We start from the raw sequence: 17,575 nt of genomic DNA, 5'->3' as shown, positions 1-17,575 counted from the left end.
AGTTTGATGATGTAATTAGAGTAGTTCTCATTTGAAACTACTTCTTCTAAGGATTATTTCTTTTATTTGATATTGATGATGGCGAGCCCACATAAGTATTCTTATTTTCACTTAAGCCTTCCACTGATGAATGAATGTGTGATGTGACCAAGTGGTTCTCTCGGAGGCTAGTGATGGCATAAGGTACCCTCTCGGGGCGTGACAATCTTAGAGAGCAACATGACAATGCACCACAATAGCCTCTGCAATAGCAACCCCAGAATGTCCTTAATAACCCACAAGTAGGAAGGCAACGCCCTCCACCGAGACGTCCTAAATTCGGCATGTGGAACAACTATGGGATTCATCCTAACGCTGTTGGAACTATGGGTGTGATTGTGTTACCTCTAGTGCCGCTAGGAGCAAAGTTTAGCATCGCTAGTGGGCTGATTCAAATGCTTCATAATAGAGGACTATTTTCGGGATTTCCATCCGAAGATCCATACATTCATGTCCAGAATGTGGCATATGTATGTCAAAGTAGTGTTGGCGACCCAGGCTTGAATATGGATATCATTGGATTGCATATTTTTTCATTATCACTTACTGGTGAAGCTTCAATTTGGTTGTCCAAACTCCCGTACAACTCTATCACAACTTGGGATGAATTACACCTAGAATTCACGGAGAAATATTTCTCATTATCCAAGAAATTGAAACTAACTGACAGAATCAATAGTTTCCAACAGTTGCCCGGAGAGTCAATTTGTGGAGCTTGGGAGAGATTTTTAAAGTATCTACAAAGCATTCTAAATCATAGGATAGCAGACGAGTCACTTCTTGAGCTATTTTATCGTGCACTGATGATAATAGAAGGCTGTTGCCGACACCATCACTGGGGAGTATTTTTGTCCAATACTTTCCAAGAGGCTGCATAGAGACTTGATCGTGTTACAAATATTAACAAAGCTTAGAGAACTAGGGACACAGAAACCTCAAAAACCTCTTTTTCTATTCGCACAAATCAGAATCCCAACTTACAAATGAAAAGATACTTTAAGAGCTCGCTTAATTAAAGACTGACATCAGGTTGGTAGTCAAAAGCATGGGAGAAGAGAAAGTAAATGCAATTGACCATCAAAATAGGGCACCAAGTTATGATGATTATGGATATGGGGAAGATGCCTATTATGTGAATGATCAAGTAGGGGATTTTCGGACCAACGCCCAAGTATCCAATCAGGATTCTTGGCGCCAAGGTCAAGAAAATCAAGGTCGGAACTATAAAACCTTCAGTCAAAAGGGCCATTACAATCGTGACAACAATTACAATCGTGATGGAAACTACAATCGCGAGAACAATTATAACTAAAATGGATACAATGATAGAAATCGCGGGCAAGACAGAGAAGGTAGAGACAATAATAATGGTGGTGCATATCCCTCTTGGAAATCGAGATGGGGGATCTGAACTTGCAAGAATCAAAGACATGATAGCTAAGATGATGAAAAAGTATGATTAAATAGAGGATAATCTTAAGGAGATACACAATGATCTTTTCGGAATGAATCAAAGAGTTGAATCACATTCTACGTCCATAAAGCTTATTGAGCAACAATTGGGGCATATTTCGTTATCTTTGAACCCACGCCAAAAAGGAACTCTCCCAAGTAGTACAATTTAAAATAAAAAAAATGACGGGAAATGCATAGCGGTGACCACCCAAAGTGGTATTCAAATGGTTGATCCACCTATGACAGAACTTGAGGATGATGTACACGACATGGTTGTTAGTTAGGATGAAACCAAAATCAAAATCAAGGAAGAAGCAGTGGGTGAAGATCCAAATACCAAACCACCTAAAAAAGGAGATGCAAAGCATAATGAGAAAGAAGGCAATGCAAAAGACGCTGATCCAACTCCAATTCCAATGCCAAGACCTCCTCCTCTTTTTCCACAAAGATTGAAGAAAAAGGCAGAATATACAAAGTTCCTAAAGTTTATTTCCATGCTAAAACAACTTTTAGTGAATGTTACCTTGATAAAGGCGATAGAACAAATGCCGGATTATGCCAAGTTCATGAAGGAACTTATCACAAAGAAGAGAATGGTAAGCTTTGAACCGGCCGACAACTTGCATCATTGTAGTGCAATCGCCACTCGCTTCCTTGTGCAAAAGAAAATAGATCCAGGCGCATTCACTATACCATATACCATTGGGGTATTCAATTTCGCAAAAGTGTTGTGAGACTTGGTGCTTGCGTTAACTTGATATCGCTTGTGGTGATTCAATAATTGGGCTTGAGAGCCCCCAAATCGACGTCAATGCAGCTCTTGATGACTAATCGTATTGTGAAGAAGCCCGTAAGAATTATTTATAATGTCCTAGTGAAGGTTGAATCATTCATATTCCCTGCTGACTTCTTTATTCTTGACTGTGAAGTAAACTTTGATATTCCTATAATTCTGGGTAGACCATACTTGGAAACTAATTGTGCTTTGGTAGACATGGAAACTGGAATTTAAAATTTTGACTAAAAAATAAAGAGGTGATCTCTAATGTATGCCAAGCAATGAAGCACCATAATGATCTACGAGTTGTAATCGTGATCGATGTTGTCGACGATTTGCAACCAGACATATCTATTGAAGAGAGGTTAGGTGTTGAAGCTTTAGCTGCCTCATCATGAACTTTGATAAAGATCACATAGTAGAGTATGATGAGATCATTTTTTCACTAAATGGCCTTGGGACTTTTAATCACGCACCCAAGAGACTCGATTTAGACTTGAAGAATAGAGAAACTCCGCTCGCAAAGCCATCCATCGAGGAACCTTCAACTTTGGAACTCAAAGCACTGCCAACTCACTTGCAATATGCATTCTTGGGACCCAACAACACATTTTCGGTCATAATAGTTGTCGATCTTCATCAAAAGTAAGTAGAAGCTCTTACATCTATTTTGAGGCATTTCAAAAGAGCAATAGGGTGGTCCATTGCTAACATCATTAGCATACCACAGAGCATCTGTACTCATAAAATCCAACTCATGCCATATTTTAAACCAAGCATTGAACACCAATGACGTCTCAACCCACCTATGCAAGAGGTTGTTAAAAAGGAGATCATTAAATGGTTAGATGCTGGAGTTGTTTATCCAATCATAGATAGTAATTGGGTAAGTCCTGTCAAATGTGTACAAAAAATGGTGGTATTACTGTGGTGCCAAATGCATAGAATGAACTCATTCCAATAAGGACTGTCACTGGTTGGATAGTGTGTATGGATTATCACAAGCTCAACTTATGGACTAAAAAAGATCACTTTCTAATGTCTTTCATGGATCAGATGCTCGACCGTCTAGCTAGCAAAAGTTGGTACTATTTTCTTAACAGATATTCAGGCTATAATCAAATCTCTATAGCACCAGAAGACCAAGAGAAAACCACCTTCACATGTACATATAGGACGTTTGCTTTTAAAAGAATACCATTCAGATTGTGTAACACACCGGCGATCTTTCAACGTTGTATCATGTCCATCTTTTCGAATATGGTGGAAGATACAATTAAGGTGTTTATGAATGATTTTTTAGTGGTTGGTGAGTCATTCGAGGATTGCTTGGCTCATGTGAAGAGTTCAACCTTGTGTTAAATTGGGAGAAGTGTCACTTTATGGTGAAAGAGGGCATAGTGGTGGGTCACAAGATTTCAAATAAAGGCATTGATATAGATCGAACAAAGATTGGGGTAATAAAAAAGTTACCTCCTCACATCTCCGTAAAAGGTATTTGAAGCATTTTTGGACATGGCGGATTCTATCGCCGCTTCATCAAAGACTTCTCCAAAATAGCACATCCTCTATACAAACTACTAGAGAAGGAGACAGAGTTTGTTTTTGATGTAGCCTGTATAGAAGCATTCAAAGAATTGAAGAAAAGGTTAGTATTGGTTCCTATCATTATTGCATCGGATTGAGAGCATCTCTTTGAAGTCATGTGTGATACAAGTGGAGTAGCACTTGGCGTAGTATTGGGACAAAAGGCGTGAGAATATTATACATCTAATATACTATGCTAGCAAAGGCCTTAATGTTGCTCAAAGAAACAACACCGTGACCGAACAAGATTTTCTTTTTGTTGTGTTTGCTTTTGAGAAGTTTAGATCTTACCTGTACCAAAGTAATTGTACACACATACCTTGCTGCATTGAGATATCTCATGGCATAAAAGGATGCAAATCCAAGACTTATTCATTGGGTATTGCTATTACAAGATTTTGACTTTGAAGTGAAAGACCGAAAAGGGACAGAAAACCAAGTAGAGGATCATATCTCTAGGCTTAAAGAAGAAGTGATGTTAAAGTTGGAAGATAGAGTTGAGATAAATGACACCTTCCTAGACAATAAGTATTAGCAACATCACATGACTTAATTCAATGATTTGCCAATGTTGCCAACTATTTGGTTAGCATTATAGTGCCATCCGATTTAAATATTCATCAATGCTCACGTCTAAAGTAGAGATGATGAGTATTTTGGAAGCATGCCATTCATCGCCTGTCAAAGGCCATCATAGTAGAACCCAGACAACCTACAAGATCCTACAATGTGGGTACTACTGGCCAAAAATTCACCAAGACGCTCATGATTTCGCCAAATCTTATGATCATTGAAAAGGGAAAGAGGAATTTCAAGGAAACATGAGCTCCCACTCACCCCTATTCTAGTAATTGAATTGTTCGATGTATGGGGAATTGACTTCATGGGACCTTTTATAAGTTCAAATGGAATGAAATACATCCTCATTGCAGTTGACTACATTTCTAAATGGGTTGAAGCTGTCACACTTCCCAATAATGAAGCAAGGAGTGTCACCGCCTTCCTCAAGCGTAACATCTTCTCAAGATTTGGTATACCCAGGGCAATAATCAGTGATAAAGGTTCCCACTTTTGCAATCGATTATTCAAAGCATTACTTGAAAAGTATGGGGTTCGACATAATGTATCAACTCGTTATCATCCATAAACTAATGGACAAGTTGAAGTCTCAAATTATGAAATCAAGCAAATACTTACAAAGACGGTGAGCGCAAATAGAAAGAATTGGTCAAGGAAGCTTGATGATGCTCTATGGTCTTACCGCACTGCATTCAAGACGCCTATAGTTATGTCTCCTTATCAACTTGTCTTTGGAAAATCTTGTCATCTACCCGTAGAGTTGGAACACAAAGCTATGTGGGCGTTGAAGAAATTGAACATGGATTGGTATGCCACATCAAAGCAAAGGATAAATCAAATAAACGAGCTTGACGAGTTTTTCCTAAATACATATGAAAGCGAAGCCTTGTACAAAGAAAGAATGAAAAATATCACGTCCAAAAGATTGGAAAGCAAAAATTTGCGCCTGGAGACTTAGTCCTTCTTTTCAACTCAATGATGCGTTTATTTCCAAGCAAACTCAAGTCTAAATGGCTGGGACCACTTAGAGTAAGTCAAGTCTTTCCACATGGTGCAGTTGAGATAGAAAAGAAGGATGGTATGAAGTTCAAAGTTAATGGTAAATGAATTAAAGAATACATGGGCACATAGGATGAAATTAAAATAGTGGAAGCATGGAAGCTTAGTGAAGTCTGAGTAACTAAGTATATCCACGTCATGCTGCGACATTAAATCAAGCACTGTTTGGGAGGCAACATAATTTATTCATGTATTTTACTTTTTACCTTTTAGGATAACTTAGAGTTTGTCAAGGTCCGTTTCAAATAAGAGTCACAAAAAACATAAAAATAAATAGGCCAAAGGTTAAGTATGTGCCCATGCCGACTTGGAAATACTGAAAGTAGAAGGAGACTCAGAAAGATACACGAGTCCAGTGTATGAGTCATAGTAACTTATACGGCTCGTACACTTAACTAGTCAACCCAGATTGAATACAAGAAGTAGTTTTAAGTCTACGAGTCTACTCTACGACCCGTATATATCTCTATGGCTCATAGCCTATACTCGTAGACTCCAGGTATGTTTCCTTTGCTTTGAAACAAATGACATACAAGCCTACGACCCATGTCTACTCTTACGGGTCTTAGCTTGCCTATTTCGTGGGTAGTAAATTGGCCCGACCCGCATAACTGAAACGTATAAAATAAAGTCATTGAAATGTTACAAGAATTCTTTCACTTCTCTTCCAAACAAACCTCACCAAATTCCATCATCAATGCAAATAATTTGAAGCTCAAAACTGACCAAAATCCAAAAACCCCAACTCATTGAGCATCTAAGAATATCAAAACCAAAGTCCGTCCCAGTTTAATATTTAGCGGATTTCCTTCTTTCTTATGGTAAGTTGATCTTTCAATGATATATTTCATGTTTACATTGCTTACATAAGTTTAACATAACTAAAATACGTTAATTAGGGTTCTTAGTTATAACAAATTTTATGCTTAATCGACTACATAGAGGTGATGGAATTGCCTGTGTAATTTCACTTTCTGAACTTGAAAATCTCCTAGGTAGGGGTGTTCTACGAGATGTAGAAAAATATATGAGGCGTAATTACCCCTCATCAAAGGAGATTTATAGTCCAATTGAGAACTTTCCCAGGTACAGACCAGTACGAGCCTACTTATGACTTGTATACTATTATACGTCTCATTTGTATGGCTCGTCAATAGAATAGGCCAACTGCTAAAGTATAGGGGTTATTTTGTGAGGTTTTTGGTTTGTTAAAATAATAACTGGAAGCACTGAGTTTTGTTAAAATTGTGCATATGATTCATTAACAAGAAACAAGCACGAAATCATTCCTTTGAAATATATTTATCATCACTAAATCTTGCATAGTTTAAACAAGGGTTTTCTATGATTTGTATATCCTTCTATGGGTCGTAGTTACCCCTCGTAAATGACACCTCCAGATAAGTGGTTAAGTTTTCACATTTACCAAGGGACACGAGTCTAAGTACGGGGTCGTAGAGCAATCTACGTCCCGTACATTGAACTCGTTTAAAACAAATTGATAAATTCCAATAGTATAGTATTGAGCCTACGATTGAACCTTACGGTCCGTATAAACCTCTAAGGATCATAAGGACCTTTCATAATCAAACTTCGGAGACTACAACCTGCAGGTCTAAGTCTACGACTGAACCTTACGATCCATACAAACTCCTATGGGTCGTAAGGCTCTCTTGTAGACAAACTTCAGAGACTCAACACTTGCAGGTCTGTGTCTACAGGTTGAGTATATGAACCGTTTACTCTTCTACAACCCGTATATTTACCCTCGTAGGACCACAATACTGTGACTATCTAGTATTTTCTTTTACATTTTTCTTTTTTTTTTCTTGTTATGTTTGTGTGCTAATTCTCCCTCCATAGGTACAATATTTCCAAAATAACCACCAAAGTAGGGTAGTGGGAAGAAAATGCCATCAAAGAAAGAAGCCGTGGAAAACTTTAAACGATGCCTCAAAGATGTGCCTATAGATGCTGAACTTAGTACTTCCGAGGAGGAGTCCTCTCATGACTCCGTGGCATCATTGGTGAGGAGATCCAAATCACATCACTCCAACTAAGTCATATCTTTACCGGTACCATATGGAGACTCCCCCAACACCCACATATATGCAACATTAACACCCTTCTATTCTCAAGAGGGAAATTCAGCAAAGGTGGAGGAAAGTGACGATGATTCCGTACCACCATCTGCTTCAGGATCCAAACTCCCATGGAAAAGGCAACACTCGAGCAACCATCTATACTAATCCAGATAAGAGGTCAACCAAAGCGGTAGTGCATGATCGGGCTTCTAGATTTTTACAGAATAGGGCAAGAGAGAAATAATCATCAAAATTTTAAGAGGCCCATTACTGAAGAGCCGCGTATGATCACGGGTGGGATGGAAGCAGTTCCTGAGATTCGTGACTTTTTCCATCATCACTGACTAGATTAGAGGGCTGAGCACCCTGGGAGTTACATCAACAATATGGTCCGAGAGTTCTACGCTTCATACGCAACCACAATCAAGCAGTTGCTCTTTCCAAAGCAAAGGAACTAGAGCATCCAATCCTCTTGACCACGTTGGTTTGGGAGATCTCAGTTAGTATATCCGAAGAGATTGTCCGATGTATCATCGACTACCCTAACTCTCCACCGACAACCCCCGACAGCGAAGTTTGATCAAAAAATAAGGGTAGTTCGTGATAAAAATTTCATGTGAGATCCGGTGCAACATGGCGAGCTACTTAGATGGGTCATATAGCGAAGCATGATTGGGTTTCACACCCGACACTGATCAAGAAGGTGTCACTGAACTTTGTGGCTAAGTTTTGGTGGACAGTTGTTAGACACCGAATCTATTCGACTAATACAGACAACCATTTGACATTTGATTGGGCTATGCTCATAGCGTGCCTGATGGCTAGTTATGAGGTAGATGTGGTAAGTATCATTATTTTAAAGATTCATGAGAGGGCAATTCGATGGAACACCATGATCTCTTTCTTGTGTCTTATGTTTTCACTATGCAGGGATGCTATAGTTCCAATGATTGCTCAGGTCGATCCACTGATTATAGTGAATAGAACTACAGACCCTGGGCTCATTAAAGATGATATGAACCTGATCGGACAACAGCGTGCTCCCTTTCCAGAGGTGCAACTACCGGAGTTTGTGCATGTTCTGCCACCTGGTCAAGATGATGCAATAGCTGCTCTAGACCAGCAGACATCTTCTGTAGAGCCATCTGAGGCTGCCCCGACTATTTTGGTAGTCCCTTCTACTAGCTTTCCACGACTACAACACACATGTTTGGTCGCCATTTCAGCCGAGGTTCTACACACTATGATGCAGCAACAAGCACAGATCGATGCCAAATTGGGATAATTGATGTGATAGCTCAAGCCATGGATCCATAAAACTATCACCGAATTAGAGGAGCATATGGCAGCAAAGTTTGAAGCTACTTTGGTTGATCGAGAGCGACAGATTCAAAAATGTATTGATGCCTTTGAGCTGAGGGTAAATAGGAGGTTGCAAGCCTCGTCCAGTGTTGACATTATAGCCATCCGAACTGAGATAGGAGCACTCCATACAGAGATCATATCCCTTGCTACACCAGCCCCTATGCCATTTTCTTTACTTATTGTTCAGCCACCGCAGTTGTTTGATTTGTTTGCAGATGATGAGTCTGAGGTGGTCCGAGACAAAAGACCCCATACTAAGAATGCCACTTCGGACAGGTATGAGGCAAGAAAGAGAACAATAAGGGAGCACTAGGAGGTTGACGAGGCCACTCGGGCATCTATAGTGACCGAGGAGATACGACGAGAGGAGGAGAGGCAACATGCACTTGGAGCTTCGAGCTCCTGTATTGAAACTCATGATGGTGCACAGACTACCGTGGCACCATATGCTACTGCACCGGGATCCACACAGATGGACACAGATGCCAACATATAGATTTCAGAGCTTAGATGCCACAGGTTCTTTTCCTTTTCCCCTTATTATTTTCACTATTTGTTGTACTGCATTGAGGACAATGCTAGGCTTTTTAAGTAGGGGTGGGGTGGTTATAAATGAATGCACTAGTATCTAGGTGAAGTCTCGTACCTAGACACTTGACTAAGCCCTTAGGGTTTTCTTGCCTATTTTTTTTCCCCAAAAAAATCTTTTTTATGTTGAACTGGCATGTTTAGGACGTAAATGTAAAATAAAAGTAGGGATCTATGGCATGTAGGCTAATTTTTAAATGAAAATAAATAGCCCACCTTCGAAATTTTCTTGAATTGTTGTGACTATTTCTTTGATAGATTGACTATGTGAGATGTTTGTGTGACATGATGTAAACCAGTATGATAACACGTGACTTAGACTAAAACATGAACCAAATATTGATGATTGACAGTGAAACTTGTTGCCAAGTGTGTGTGAGGCATTTGTTTGTTCGGACTGTTTGTGCCAATCTAGAATTTGCCCTGTTGGTCGTACTATAATGATTAAATTGTTGACTAGGAAATGATCATAGGCCATTTTTGACTTAGTTCACTTAGCTTTAAAAGAACCAACCAAACATTGTTTTACCCTTTGAACCAAAGATATACGCTTCTAAAAAACCCTTTTTGATCAAATAAACACGTGTTTCAAATACCCCTAATCCAAATGGTAATCCCTTGTTTTGGCTCCGGTCCCTCCTAGGATAATGTGCACCTCAACTCAGGCTAAAAGCCAAAGTTGAGGGTGGTTACTACAAGAGGAAAGTGAGAAGAGAAGGGGCGTGAGAAAAGAAAAATAAAATAGAGAAAAGGTTCGAAAAAGTGATGTGTGAAAAAGAAGAAAAAGGTGGTTGGATAAAAAAAATAAATGGTTTGGAAAGAGTTAGAAAAGAGAAGAGCAAAGCATAAGAAAAATGTACAAACAAAAGACGCACCTAAGGCGAAAGCAACAAGCGAAGACAAAGAGTGAAACGAAGTGTGGGTTTGAAAAGGTGGAACTCAAAGTTGATGTAGTGTTTGAGGAGGGTCGAAAGTCACTAAAATTTAAATGCATCACACCTGTCCCTGAGCCTACGTTACAAGTCGCAAAAGTCCTAGTGATCCTAGTTCAACGGTTCAAGATTCTAAGAATTGAAAATAAGGGCAAGCCTATGATATTGTGCATGAAAGTCTGAATTTCATTTGTGAGGGTGAGTGTTTTCCCACGTCCCTGAAGTTTAAAGAATAAATACAATTCATGAGTAAAAAAGAGACCTTTTTTTCAGTGAGGGCACAAGTAGCATTGTCTAAATAAACATGAAAATGGTGAATGTTATTTTTGTCATGTTAAGTGTCTATTGGTGTTGAAGTGTCTAGCATTGATCCACATAAGTTAGTCTTATTTGAAATAATGGTTGCAATAGTATCATGAATGGAAATTGGAAAGGATCGGGAGTTAATAGCCTATGATTGTTGTACATTCTTAAACCTTGTTTTGCATGGATTCATTGTAGTATAGTAGTGTCGCTTGAAGACAAGAAACCATCTTAAGTTGAGGTTGTGCAGGAGAGTAACCCCCGGAGGACCTAGATTCAGATGTAGACACTCCCCCTCGCCCCCGTTAGACTTTTGTTATTTGATTGGGTTACCCCGTTTGAGCAAGAAATAAATAATTTACCGCTTTTCATTACTATTCTTCAAATTTTTGTAAGCACTGGATTCTTTTAATTTTCTTGCATCACCATACATACTAATAGCATCGTTTTTAGGGTTATTCAGTCCTTGTCGATCACTATATTGACATTAGAGATAGCAAAAAGTGATTTGGAGTCCATTGCAAAAGCATAGAAAAAACATGGGACCCCTTTCTAAGGTCTCTGTCTCGCGAGATACCGCCCTAGAAGAATAATTCCCGCTCTAGCGGGATATTTTCTCTAGTGCGGCATTCACCGAGACAGTAACCTTAGAGAATTCCATTGGGCATTTTTCCTGCCCCATACTCCCCTTTAGACTACCAAGATTAAACTTAACCCATTTGATTCCTTTTTCCACGAGAATCTTGACATGGACTGTCCCAGAGTCGAACCCAATACTATACCTAAGGGATTATCTCTCTCCTTAAAACCAAAGACATCAAGATAACAAGGCATTATTTAAACCGACTAGTGACATCAAATTCTTATTAACTCAAGCTAATGGTTCAATCCATTATATCAGATAGACACAATTCAGCAACACCTTATTTTAACTCATTTTTGAAATATGCTGAGGATCTTTCGTGACCACCATTAGACTAGTGCACAATACTAGATCTTTTTCTCACCTGATTTCAAACCAAACTCCGACTGCCCCAAAACCAGAGTTTCTCCACAGTCCCCGCTGGTTAAATTCCCTTACCAATTAGCATAAATGGTAAGTCCATACACCACTTACATGCCGCATCCCCTCACATAAGTATATCATTTAACACATTAGGACTCATCCTTTAATAGTCTTGGGTATCACACAGTTCAAGCACGTAATTCAATTATAACTCCTCCCTGACATCTAGTTCATAGAACTTATTAGAAAAACATACACCACACAAATTCGGCACACAAGCAAGGATATTTCACATATTAAATCAGGAATCACTATGCACATAATCAAATGTTCATCTATATAACTCAAACAATTAAAGTAATTTAGATTGCTCCATGGATAGTTGATCATCTATGCATTCTCACCGGCTCTAAGGAAAGATACCAATTGGAACCTTCTTGGTTTTAATTTTCTTGCTTGTTTTTCTTCAGCCATGACAACGACATCTATTTTACCTCGTTGAGATACCAATTGGAATTTAGAGATACCAATTGGACTCAACCCATACCACAAGCGATAGACCTCACGAATAAGAGGGAAGGAATGGAGCTACTTCCTAAAATGCTTCATAGCTTCCTGAAGATTAGATGTGGACGTCAACACACTAATCCTCAGGTGTCTATTCCATACTTGATCTTGTACTAAGATACAGGTAACTTGTGTTATGACCTAACCCATCGGGCCGTGCGGGCACCCACTATATACCCTAAGTAGGAGAAACCTTATATAAGAAAAGTTACGGAATTTAAAACAAACTTGAATAATTAAACCAAAATTCTAAAGAAAACTATATTAAGACCAGCTTACATAACCATACAACATCCCCCAAGGATACTAATCTAAATAGGTACAAGAGCTACTAAGAGTAGAAATAAAATGAAAGACCAATGACCCAGCTTTCATCAAGATAATGGAAAAATATAAGCTGCTAGAGGATCGCCTTCGTCTTCACCTATGAGACATAACTGACCCTGCAACCAGACTATGCCAAGTGGCATAGCAAAAGTAGTATCAGTACAAACAACACGTACTAGTAGGCATCATCGTTCAATCTGATACCCACCGCATAATATATGAACAAAAAAGTAAGATATATCATAATACTTAGACTTCCTCAATTTAACCACCCCAGCCCAATAAGTGTACTCCTTATTCTCACTCTAAACAACACAGTTCCATTACCACCCTAGTTACAACTTAAAATTATGGGTTAGGGACCCACCTTACTATTATTCTATCACCTCAATAGTCCCCACCTAACAACCTTAATCATTCAATAATTTCGCACAATCCTCACTAGTTAGTCTAATTGTCTCACAACATAAAGCATATCCGTCTCACAACCACATTCTCCTCCTCACTTGAATTTTAGATACTATCCCTACCTCAGTTATTCATGGAGATCACAATGGTAGCACTCTCTAATAACTAGAAACCTATACTTCTAAGTGTATAAACACAAAATATAATTTTACCCTATAGATCAGATCCAGGACTAACAGGCCCATCCTCTTACCCACCAATAAGTGTATTTATGATCATAATCCTCTATATCTAGCACACCTCAACTCAAGAATTCATTTATAGTTCTCAGTCCATTGCTCATCTACCACTAACCTTATTATCACATGAAAATACATATATCATCAGGTCCTCTCATGGGACCATCCACACATATATACTTGGCCCTCTCAAGGGACCAAATTCAGTCATATTTGTCAAAATGTGACACCTAATCCAAGAATGTGTCAGAATGTGACACCTGATCTAAATACGTATCGAATTGTGACACCCAATCTATGTATATGTCAGAATGTAACACCCGATCCAAACATACTACATTCACAATTACATTCAGCACTCACGGTATTTATACCACCAAAAACAGGTTCATCAAAAAAATAGACCAACAATTGCTCATTTATATAGGGACTAATTTGTTACCCTTATCTTTACACGTTTAGTCATATCATAAGTAACTCAATTACACATTTAAAACAATTCCAAAAATAATCAACGTCCCCACTACCAAACCTTATAGGTATAACCTCAAAATCTACTGGTTTTACTTTTCTGTACGAGATTTTATGACCGATATAAATTAACCTTCTGCACACAAAATGTCACAATCAATACCTTATCAATTCACTACAACACCTTTCTACCAAGGTCACATTCTAATTTGACCCTATCACAATCGGATCTCTACCCGTAACCCATGACTCGCACCTTAGTATATGAATTTTCATTAATATTTCATCTATATTGCACAGTAAGTATAGGTTTACTACTCAAAAAAGAGAAGCCCAGCCTACCTGGGCACCAAGCATTCACAGAGAGATAACACTGCTGAAATCATTGGTTTCAGATGTTCCACGGGCAAGACCAGATTGAATTCCACGGGTTGAAGCCTTCTAAAAGCTTAGATTCCCTCCCCTCCTCTTCTTCATTCAGGAGCAACCTTTTTGGAGGATTTTGCAGAAACTCTCGCTTCTAACTTCCACTTGGGAGAAGTGGGGAAAATAAAAAAATTTACTACTTAAATTCTATCCCACGACTTCCTTCTCTGGCGGGCTTATTCTCGCTATGGAGGTGCCACCCCGGTTGGACCATCCCGCTCTGGTGGGGTGTTGGGACCCATTCAAGCCAAATTCTTGTGATTTATTTTTAATTGAAATTAATGACGATTTGGGTCATTAAACGTGAAGGCCACCTAGTGTCAAAAGATGATTTTTCTGGGACTTCATCTTTTGTTCCTCGTTTTCCGTCTTTTCAACTTTCGGGGTCTTACAATTAGTTTGCTACTCTTAGACATTGTTAGTTAGAATCCTTGCATGGTGACTTAGAAATCTTGGAGATTGTAATAGTTAGATTTTCTCACATTTATTTTCTTTCATATTGTAATAGTTAGATTTTCACACGTTTATTTTCTTTCATGTCTTAAATGCATTGAAATATGTATATGAATCAATTATGGCACTATTTAATTAGTAAGATATGATTTGACCATCAAGGAAAAGAGGAGGGTTAATGTGGGTTTCAATTAATGGAGGAGCCAGGATTTTTATTAAGGGGTATCAAAATATAAAATAAAAAATTTATATGCAGCTAGAAGGGGTAGAACACATGTCATACAACTTTAAGCAATTTTTGTAACCCCTTAACAACTTCACTAAAGTTTTAATTTATGTTAAGAGGTGTCAACACTTGTATATATATATTTAATCAAAATTGACCTATATAATTTCTTGACACCCCTCGGGCAAGGGTAGTTCCGCCCATGTCAATCACGACGATTTGGATCATGACACTTTCACTCCAATGCACAATGTCTTTCTTGTGATTGTTATTTTTTGTTTTATTGATCTGTATTGTAACGACCCCTTCAGTCATTATGGGTAAACCAATGGTGAAAAAATTTGGGGCAGAAATATTTTAGGAAAGTAACTTTAAAATTTCAGGCTAAGTTAGGTGAGGTTTAGGGAAATCTAAAAAAGGAATTGGGTTGATGTCTAAGCTTGAATTAATATTTCTAGTAGATTATAATACATTAAAGAGTCCGTAGGACTTTTTGAAATTGAAATCCAGTAAGTAGAACTCCCAATATCGAATTTGGCGTGAAGAGTTATTTTGCAACGTCAAGGTTCTAGGGTGCGTTGCGAGATGCACACTTGGAGAAAGATTTTGTAGGTTCTGTCCCCATGTAAGCAGCCATAGAGGGTGGAGAAAGATTTCGAAGGTTCTATCTCTGTGTAAGCCGCTATGGCGGGCTGAGATCCGCTATAGCGGCCAATCGCGATTTAATTCAGGAAATGTTCCAAAATCGCTCATTATTTTGCAACTTTATTTTTTTTAAAAGAGAGGGTGACCTGCAACAGTTTTCTTTAGTTTTCCACCAATCTCTTTGATAAAGGTAAGTTAATTACTCCTTTAACTTTTAATTTGATTCTTACGCCTTGGAATCTATGATGGAAACCTTAGGGGACAGTTTTAACTTGATTAATGGTGGGAAAAATAATCTTCTTGTTTTGGGTAGAATGATCATGAAATTGGCTTAGAATTAGGATTAAGTTATAATCCGGGTTTAATTAGGCAAAAAATAATTGATTATGTGATTTATTATTTGGTTTAGATCAATAACAAGCCAAAGCATTACAAAATAGGAAAGCTCAAGTTCTTTAGAGCATCCAGGCTTGATTCAAGGCAGGTGATGATTGTTGTTTTTCCATTTATGTTATATGTGCTTGTCAACTGCTTCTTTGGTATTGCGTGCATATATATGATTAGGTAAAGCGAAAGAACATGATTTGAAATGATAAAAATATTTTCAATCGCATGCAATGAATATGTTTACTTGAGTGTACAAGTGTAATTGCTATTCATTATGTGATGTGTGTTTGATGATTGAATAGGGTACCATGCCGGTACGTACTAAAAGTTGGATCGGGTACCACATCAGAATATGTTAATGGTTGAATTGTGTACCACACCGGTACACTAAAAAATGGTTGGCTCGGGTACCATGCCGGTACACGAACAGTTGTGTGTGAGTTCCATGAGATAACTAGCTTGATTGTTGTGCTGTACTTGTTATTTATTGTGCATGTCAATTCAGGATTAAGGATTGTGGGCCCAGGCTTTGCTATAATTTTTCTTTTAATTGTATGTTATCAGTTTTACTAAGTTGTGGTTGATTGATTCATATTATCTTGAAATCAACCGATGATCCTATCAGTATTCTATGGTTATGGTTTTTTACTGATACTGCACTTGCTCTTTTTTTTGTTGAGTACATGACATGCATATTCAGGCGGCTGCTTCACGATCTCAACTGTGATCCTAGCATTATCTGAATCCAAGGGTGAGCACACTTGTTCAGGCTACCAAAAATTTGTCCTTCCTTTCTTTGTCCATCTTTTTTGACCCAGATCTACATTTATAGACTAGTTTATTGTTTTCTTGTTTGGGTTTGCATCCCCCTTTTTTACTCAGTGAGACTTTTGGTACTATGAATTTTAGGTTCCAGACAATTGTTTTCCACAATTGACTTTTGATACTTGATGGAGTTTATGGTAACTCGATCATTTACTTGTTTAAAACTGGTTTCTAAGCATTTAATATAATGACTTGCTTCTTAAAAATGATTTTGATGGGTTAAGTTCGGATTAGTAATTGATTCTCTCATCGGAGGGTTAATGTGGATGTCACTCACGGCGGTCTAAGTCATGACATGCACACAATAGTATTTTGCAAGAGTTAATTGTCATTATTGTAACTTTTAAAGCTAACAATCTCCCCCTTTTGATGATGACCATTTAAAGGGGTATTATTTATTCATTATACTTCCCTAGTTATGGGATGTTTACTCCCCCTAAATGTATGTCCGTACATAAATTTGTGTAGCTCCTCCTCATTCTTTGGCTCTTAAGTGGATTGCACCTTCCATCCGACGTGTGTCACTCCCACAAAGATACTTATACAAAGTATGGCATGTAGGGACCACGTAGGCTAGCGTTTACAGACATTTATTTAAACAGGTAAACATTCAGTCAATCAATAATCTTCCTAATATGAGTTAGTAATTAGGAGTTACAGTGTGACAAAGGTATTATCAAATTAGGTAGGTACGTGCATTCTGCAAAACAAGGTACCAAAAAGGGACAGGGTAATTTGTAAGACATGTCATCTATTCTTATACTTCATTCAAGTTTCCTTTTTTACCTTTCCCCTCAATATTGTGTTTTTTTCAAGTTATATAAAC

At 38.2% G+C, this 17,575-nt stretch overlaps 1 pseudogene; it reads left to right on the top strand.

The window, feature by feature from the left end:
• Window positions 1–323: 323 nt before the first annotated feature.
• Window positions 324–8,866, top strand: LOC129872075 (uncharacterized; annotated as a pseudogene).
• The last annotated feature ends 8,709 nt before the right edge of the window (window positions 8,867–17,575 follow it).

Source organism: Solanum dulcamara, chromosome 2 (assembly GCF_947179165.1).
Source record: "Solanum dulcamara chromosome 2, daSolDulc1.2, whole genome shotgun sequence".
NCBI classification, from domain to species: domain Eukaryota; kingdom Viridiplantae; phylum Streptophyta; class Magnoliopsida; order Solanales; family Solanaceae; genus Solanum; species Solanum dulcamara.
This window is presented reverse-complemented; position numbering and strand designations above follow the sequence as displayed.